Source organism: Rhinopithecus roxellana, chromosome 19, assembly GCF_007565055.1.
Source record: "Rhinopithecus roxellana isolate Shanxi Qingling chromosome 19, ASM756505v1, whole genome shotgun sequence".
Classification (NCBI taxonomy): domain Eukaryota; kingdom Metazoa; phylum Chordata; class Mammalia; order Primates; family Cercopithecidae; genus Rhinopithecus; species Rhinopithecus roxellana.
Window position 1 is genome coordinate 6,006,098 of NC_044567.1, and position 8,499 is coordinate 6,014,596.

At 45.5% G+C, this 8,499-nt stretch overlaps 1 pseudogene across 1 annotated transcript; it reads left to right on the forward strand.

The window, feature by feature from the left end:
- The first annotated feature begins 5,892 nt into the window (after positions 1-5,892).
- Positions 5,893-7,618, forward strand: LOC104659706 (annotated as a pseudogene). Its single transcript, XR_747623.2, has one exon. The product of XR_747623.2 is annotated as an elongation factor 1-alpha 1 pseudogene (transcript).
- Positions 7,619-8,499: the final 881 nt, after the last annotated feature.

An 8,499-nucleotide genomic window follows, 5' to 3' on the forward strand; every position in this document is an offset into this window, starting at 1 on the left:
TAAAATGTTGAGAAGGAGGGGACAAGGCCCAGAATGGTTGTAAGAGACTTGAAGCACACAATTAACCATTTTCACTCTACCTTTTCCCATCCACATCTACCCGTGGGAGACTGGGCTCCTGGAACTTGCAAGTAACAAAGAAGATCTGGAGAGGGAGGTTGGCTACTCTAACCTCGTGGTCCTTTTGTCGTACTCTCCTTCCCAGCTATGCTTGCTGGATTTGGGCAACTATGAACACTGATGATAATAATCAATGAATACAAGGTGACAACTCCTAAGGTGGTCCTAGCATAGTCCTGTGTGACCAGGGTTCTTTCTCTATGCCCCAAGCACCCCCATGGTAGACTAAGCCACTCCCATCTTCCTCTGTCTCCATTCATATTTTGATGTTGCATCCTGTCCTGGGCTGGAGCAAACCTAATGGGATGCGGTGGTCTAGCAATGGTATTTTCCTTTATGCAAAGCTAACTGATTTATATTAGATTAGGTTAAACCTAACAATCTTGGCCACCTGGGTGGTACTCTGGATTCAATTAACTCAAAGGAATGCATCCCTAATGAGGCTAAGCCAGGCAACTTGACAAAGCAGAGGGATTCAAGTGCTGTGGGCAGAGATTTGTGGGGCTAGATAGGCCTTCCTATTATTTCTAAACCCCACCAAGTGGGTCTTCTTCTGTTGCAACAAGGTATAAGGCCAGCCCCCGAAGAAGTTGTAGAGAAGGCTCCCTTGGGGGTTCCCCTCCGTAAACCTAGCCCAGGGCTGAGTCATTATTCTCTTGGTAATGAGAGGGATGGCCTCAGATGTACAGATTCTACCACCAACATTTCCGCCTGGAAGCCTGACCCATGCTGCAGTGCGAACTGATTCTAGGTGCTGCACTATGTGTCGGTCTTTTCCTGACCAAGGCACAGACTACGTCTGTCCCACCCCGAAGGGAGAATACAGGATAAGAGGAGCCCCACAGCAGAGTCCTGGCAGCTCAGCAGTGGCAGGGGCAGACAGGGCAGGGAGGTTTGAACAGATGCTCTTGCAGGAGGCTGGGAAGAACCATGAGGTGGCAAATTCCCAGCCGTGATAGTTACCAGGGCAGGGTAAATCTACCCATGCCATCAAGGGCAAAGCTGAGCCTCAGAAAGGAAAAAGAATGCAATACAGCAGATTTCAGGGGAGTTGGGGTTGGGAGACAAACAAGAAAACTGGTCTAAAAAGCTGGAACCCAGAGTTTTTTTTTTTTTTTTTTTAGATGGAGTTTCGCATTTTGCTCTTTCTGCCCAGGCTGGAGTGCAATGGCGCGATCTTGGCTCACTGCAACCTCTGCCTCCTGGGTGCAAGTGATTCTCCTGCCTCAGCCTCCCGAGTAGCTGGGATTACAGGAGCGCACCACCAAGCCCAGCTAAGTTTATATTTTTAGTAGAGATGGGGTTTCACCACGTTGGCCAGGCTGGTCTCAAACACCTGACCTCAAGTGATCTACCAGTCTCGGCCTCCTAAAGTGCTGGGATTAGAGGTTTAAGCCACTGCGCTTGGCCGAGCTCTTTTTCCTAACCCAGAGAAGTCAGGAAAGAGAGGGGACTCAGAATGGCTTATTTATTTATTTTGAGACAGGGTGTTGTTCTCTCACCCGGGCTGGAGTACAGTGGTGCTATCCTAGGTCCTTGCAGCCTCGAACTCCTGGGCTCAAGCTATCCTCTTGCTTCTGCCTCCCTAGTAGCTGGTACTGGAGGTTTGTGCCACCATGCCCATCCAATTAAAAAAAAATTCGCCGGGCATGGTGGCTCACACCTGTAATCTGAGCACCTTGGGAGGCTGAGGTGGGTGGATCATGAGGTCAGGAGTTCGAGACCAGCCTGGCCAACATAGTGAAACCTCATCTCTACTAAAAATACAAAAAATTAGCGGCATCTGTGGCGGGCATCTGTAGCAGCCATCTGTAATCCCAGCTACTCGGGATGCTGAGGCAGGAGAATAGCTTGAAATCGGGAGGCAGAGATTGCAATGAGCTGAGATCACGCCACTGCACTCCAGCCTGGGCGACAGTGTGAGACTCTGTCTCAAAAAAAAAAAAAAAAAAAAAAAAAAAAAAAAAAAATTCGTAGAGTTGGGGTCTCACTATGTTGACCAGGCTTGTCTTAAACTCCTGGGCCTCTCATGCGGAAGAGAGAAAAAGTTCTAGTTGTAATGTTCCAACAGAACAGGGTAAAACGTTCTGAGGGAGAGTCACAGCTGGTGGTGTTGCCCTCAGGATGGGGGAAAACAGAGAAGGCCTATGATGACTCCATCCTTGACACTGGGGCTTGAGGGTTGAGAGTGGGTCCCATAGCCAGCACCAGGCAGGTTCCTGGGGAACTACTGAGCTTAGGATAATGACACTTTGTTTCCAGCTCCATTTTTGCCTATGTCTTCTTCTGGATGAAATTGACATCTGTCTAATTCTCCTCCACTTGGATTCCTGGAGTCCAAAGCAGTTCTGTGAGACCCCTAGGCTTGGGCTTGATCTTGCTCCTTCATATTACAACTGGCTTCCTGCCTAACTCTGCACTAACCTGGGTTTGCAATTACTTAGACTTTCCCTGGGCAGAATGTAGGAGTCATATAGGAAAATGGCTGTTCACTTTACAAGAGACACGTATTAATACTAAGTCCCAGAATTGTTTTGACAGTTAGGAAAACAAACACCACTCACACCTGTATTCTCAGCACTTTGGGAGGCCAAGGTGGGTGGATCACCTGAGGTCAAGAGTTGGAGACCAGTCTGGCCAACATGGTGAAACCCCGTCTCTACAAAAATGCAAAAAAATTAGCTGGGCATGGTGGTGGATGCCTGTAATTCCAGCTACTCAGGAGGCTGAGGCAGGAGAATTGCTTGAACCCAGGAGGCAGAGGTTGCAGTGAGCCGAGATCACGCCATTGCACTCCAACCTGGGCAACGGAGCAAGACTCCGTCTCAAAAAAAAAAAAAAGAAAACCAACAACCATACTTAATGCTAAGATGTCATCAATTGTAAGATGCAGCATGCAGCTTTATTTTATATATCATCACGAAAGGAAAATGTCATCACTGCTTCTCTCTCTTTTTTTTTTTTTTTAGACAGCAAGTCTTGCTTTGTCGTCCAGGCTGGAGTGCAGTGGCATGATCTTGGGTCACTGCAGCCTTGACCTTCTGGGCTCAAGCAATCCTTCCACTTCAGCCTCCTGAATAGGTGGGACTACAGGCATGCACCACCATGCCCAGCTCATTTTTAAAATAATTTTTTTTTTTGAGATGGAGTTTCACTCTGTCGCCAGGGCTGGAGTGCAGTGGCTCGATCTTGGCTCATCACAATCTGTGCATCCCAGGTTCAAGTGATTCTCCTGCCTCAGCCTCCCCAGTAGCTGGGATTACAGGTGCGTGCCACCACATCCAGTTAAATTTTTTTTTTTTTTTTTTTTTTTGTATTTTTAGCAGAGACAAGTTTTCGCCATATTGGCCAGGTTGGTCTCCAACTCCTGACCCGCCTTGGCCTCCAAAGTGCTGAGATTACAGGCATGAGACATAGCACCTGACCTAAAACACATTTTTGTGGAGACAGGGTCCCGCTATGTTGCCCAGGCTGGTCTTGAACCCCTGGGATCAAGTGATCCTCCCGCTTCAGCCTCTCAAAGAGCTGGGATTATAGGAGTAAGCCACCATGCTCAGCTCATAGTTTTTAATGTATTCTGAGTTGAGCAGCTATCACCAAGGTCTAATTTTAGAACAGTTTCACTCTCCCCTCCTCAAAGAAATCCTGTTAGTGGTCACTTTCCATTCCTCCCTTCCCTTGATCCCTAGCAACAACTAACCTACTTTCTTTTTCTTTCCTTTCCTTTTCTTTTTTCTTTCTCTTCTGATACCCTTGGTAACTAATCTACTTTCTGTCTGTCTGTATAGATTTGCCTATCTTGGACATTTCATATAAATGGAATCATGATATAAGTAGCTTTTTATGACTAGCTTCTTTCATTTAGCATAATGTTTTCAAGGTTCATTCTTGTCATAGATATATCAGCTTCTCATTTCTTTTCATTACGAAATAATATTTCATTGTATGGATATACCACATTTTGTGTATTCATTTATCAGTTGATGGATATTTTAGGGTTGTTTCTACTTGTTGGCTACTATAAATGATGCTGCTGTAAACATTCCTGTATCAGTTTTTGCATGGGCATATATATTTTTGTTTCTGTGGGTATATACCTATGCATGGAATTGCTGGGTTATATGGTAGCTCTACGTTTAACTTTCTGAAGAACCGACAAAATGTTTTGCAAGTAGCAGTACCATTTTACTTTCCTACCAGCAAGGCATGAGGGTTTCAATTTTTGCACATTCTCATCAACACTTCTTTATGACTGTCTTTTTGATTGCAGCCATCCTAGTGAGTGTGGAGTGGTGTCTCATTTTGCTTTGATTTGCATTTCTCTGATGGCTCATCATGGGGAGAATTACCATTGCTTCCAGTCACTTAGACATTTTATTTTATTGAAAGAGCCTTTTTAGATTTTATTTAGACATTGTTTTATCCATTGTATGTTACTCTTATGCATAAGTAACAATGAAAATACCTGCAACTTTTCACCTAATGCTTTTATTGATTGATTGATTGATTGATTGATTGAGACAGTCTTACTCTGTCACCCAGGCTGGAGTGCACTGGCACCATCTCGGCTCACTGCAACCTCTGCCTCCCTGGTTCAAGTGATTCTCCTGCCTCAGCCTCCCGAGTAGCTGGGATTATATGCACCTGCCACCATGCTTGGCTAATTTTTGTGTTTTTAGTAGAGATAGGGTTTCACTATGTTGACCAGGCTGGTCTCAAACTCCTGACCTCAAGTGATCCGCCCACCTCAGCCTCCCAAAGTGCTGGGATTATAGGCTTGAACCACCATGCCTGGCCTATTTATTTATTTTAATTAAAACATTAAAAAATTATTTTGTAGAGGCAGGGGTCTCATTATGTTGGCCTAGCTGGTCTTGAATTCCTGGCCTCAAGCAATCCTCCTGCCTCAGCCTTCCAAAGTCCTGGGATTACAGGCATTAAGCCACCCTATCCACTCATCAGTAGCTGCTTTTTTTTTTGAGATGGAGTCTCACTTTTGTCGCCCAGTCTGGAGTGCAATGGCACGATCTCTGCTCACTGCAACCTCCACCTCCCAGGTTCAAGTGATTCTCCTGCCTCAGCCTCCCGAGTAGCTGGGATTACAGGCGCCTGCCACCACGCTCAGCTAATTTTTGTATTTTTAGTAGAGATGGGGTTTCACCATGTTGGCCAGGCTAGTCTCAAACTCCTGATCTCAGGTGATCCGCCCACTTCAGCCTCCCAAAGTGCTGGGATTACTGGTATGACGTAAGCCACCGCGCCCAGCTAGCAGCTGCTTTTAATCACTGCCTAGATTCATCATTTCATTAGAGAATGCAATATTGTGATATTCCAATTCCACCATTCCTTCTTTATTTTGATATTCTAATGCCACCATTCTTTCTTTATTTTTGGATTATTTATTTATTTTTAGAGATGAAGTCTTACTATGTTGTCCAGGCTGGACTCAAACTCCTGGGTACAGGGGATTCTTCCACCTCAGCCTCCTGAGTAGTTAGGACTACAGGTGTGCACCAGCATGTTTGGTTTCTTCTTTATTTATTAGTGGGAATATTTCTTTTTTTTTCTTCTTTTTTTTTGTATTAGCAGAAATATTTCTATAATAAAAACTTTTCCTGGCCGGGCACAGTGGCTCATGCCTGTAATCCCAGTGCTTTGGGAGGCCAAGGCAGGAGGATCACTTGGGTCCCGGAGTTTGAGAGCAGCCTGGGCAACACAGTAAGACCTTGTCCCTACAGAAAGCTTTTAAAAATTATCCATGTGTCCTTTTTCACAACGGGTTTGCTGCCAGAACAGAGGTGTCGTGAAAACTACCCCTAAAAGCCAAAATGGGAAAGGAAAAGACTCATATCAACATTGTCATCATTGGACACGTAGATTCGGGCAAGTCCACCACTACTGGCCATCTGATCTACAAATGCGGTGGCATCGACAAAAGAACCATTGAAAAATTTGAGAAGGAGGCTGCTGAGATGGGAAAGGGCTCCTTCAAGTATGCCTGGGTCTTGGATAAACTGAAAGCTGAGCGGGAACGTGGTATCACCATTGATATCTCCTTGTGGAAATTTGAGACCAGCAAGTATTATGTGACTATCATTGACGCCCCAGGACACAGAGACTTCATCTAAAACATGATTACAGGGACATCTCAGGCTGACTGTGCTGTCCTAATTGTTGCTGCTGGTGTTGGTGAATTTGGAGCTGGTATCTCCAAGAATGGGCAGACCCGAGAGCATGCTCTTCTGGCTTACACACTGGGTGTGAAATAACTCATTGTTGGTGTTAACAAAATGGATTCCACTGAGCCACCCTACAGCCAGAAGAGATATGAGGAAATTGTTAAGGAAGTCAGCACTTACATTAAGAAAATTGGCTACAACCCCGACACAGTAGCATTTGTGCCAATTTCTGGTTGGAATGGTGACAACATGCTGGAACCAAGTGCTAACATGCCTTGGTTCAAGGGAAGGAAGGTCACCCGTAAGGATGGCAATGCCAGTGGAACTACGCTGCTTGAGGCTCTGGACTGCATCCTACCACCAGCTCATCCAACTGACAAGCCCTTGCGCCTGCCTCCCCAGGATATCTACAAAATTGGTGGTATTGGTACTGTTCCTGTTGGCCGAGTGGAGACTGATGTTCTCAAACCCAGTATGGTGGTCACCTTTGCTCCAGTCAACGTAACAACTGAAGTAAAATCTGTCGAAATGCACCATGAAGCTTTGAGTGAAGCTCTTCCTGGGGACAATGTGGGCTTTAATGTCAAGAATGTGTCTGTCAAGGATGTTCATCGTGGCAACGTTGCTGGTGACAGCAAAAACGACCCACCAATGGAAGCAGCTGGCTTCACTGCTCAGGTGATTATCCTGAACCATCCAGGCCAAATAAGTGCTGGCTATGCCCCTGTGTTGGATTGCCACACGGCTCACATTGCATGCAAGTTTGCTGAGCTGAAGGAAAAGATTGATCGCCGTTCTGGTAAAAAACTGGAAGATGGCCCTAAATTCTTGAAGTCTGGTGATGCTGCCATTGTTGATATGGTTCCTGGCAAGCCTATGTGTGTTGAGAGCTTCTCAGACCTTTGGGTCGCTTTGCTGTTCGTGATATGAGGCAGACAGTTGCGGTGGGTGTCATCAAAGCAGTGGACAAGAAGGCTGCTGGAGCTGGCAAGGTCACCAAGTCTACCCAGAAAGCTCAGAAGGCTAAATGAATATTATCCGTAATACCTGCCACCCCACTCTTAATCAGTGGTGGAAGAACGGTCTCAGAACTGTTTGTTTCAATTGGCCATTTAAGTTTAGTAGTAAAAGACGGGTTAATGATAACAATGCATCGTAAAACCTTCAGAAGGAAAGGAGAATGTTTTGTGGACCACTTTGGTTTTCTTTTTTGCGTGTGGCAGTTTTAAGTTATTAGTTTTTAAAATTAGTACTTTTTAATGGAAACAACTTGACCAAAAATTTGTCACAGAATTTTGAGACCCATTAAAAAAGTTTAATGAAAAAAAAAAAATTATCCATGTGTGGTGGCACACACCTATAGTCCTAGCTACTTGGGAGGTGGAGAGGGGAGGATCCCTTGAGCCCAGGAGTTGGGGGGTGCAGTGAGCTATGACTGCACCGCTGTACTCCAGACTGGGTGACAGAGCAAGACCCTGTCTCCAAAACACACACAGGCACACACAGACACACACACACGCACACGCACACGCACCCCTTTTCCTCATTGATAAATAGTTTGGATGTACCCTTCCAATCTCATGTTGAAATGAAATCCTTACTGTTGGAGGTGGGGCTACTGGAAGGTGTTTGGATTATGGGGGCATATCTCTCATGAATGGTTTAGCGCCATCCCGTTGGTGCTCCTGAGTAGCTGGCATTACAGATGTGTGCCACCACGTCCAGCTAATTTTTGTATTTTTAGTAGAGATGGGGTTTTGCCATGTCAACCAGGCTGGTCTCGAACTCCTGACCTCAGGTGATCCACCCACCTTGGCCTCCCAAAGTGCTGGGACTACAGGCATAAGCTGCCATTCCTGGCCTGAATTAAGCTGACTTTTAGCCATAACACTAAAAAAATCCTTTAAAATCTCTTATATTACCCAACTTTAGCCATGCAGAACAGCCAATATTTCTGGCTTTTTGGACTTTACCAAAGGTAACCTCCCAGGTGCTCAGAGAAAGGAAAATTCAAGACAGTTTATGGAGGGGAAGAGAATCAACAAATGGTAAAGGTCGTGCAGAAATTAAATCAGAAAAGACTCATTCCTTAAGCCGGGAATTGAACCCTGGATGCCACTGTGAAAAGAGAAAGCTGTAGCTAATGAGCTACAGCAATGGGCAGTCACCACTGCTCTTCCCACAAGGATCCTAGAAGCAG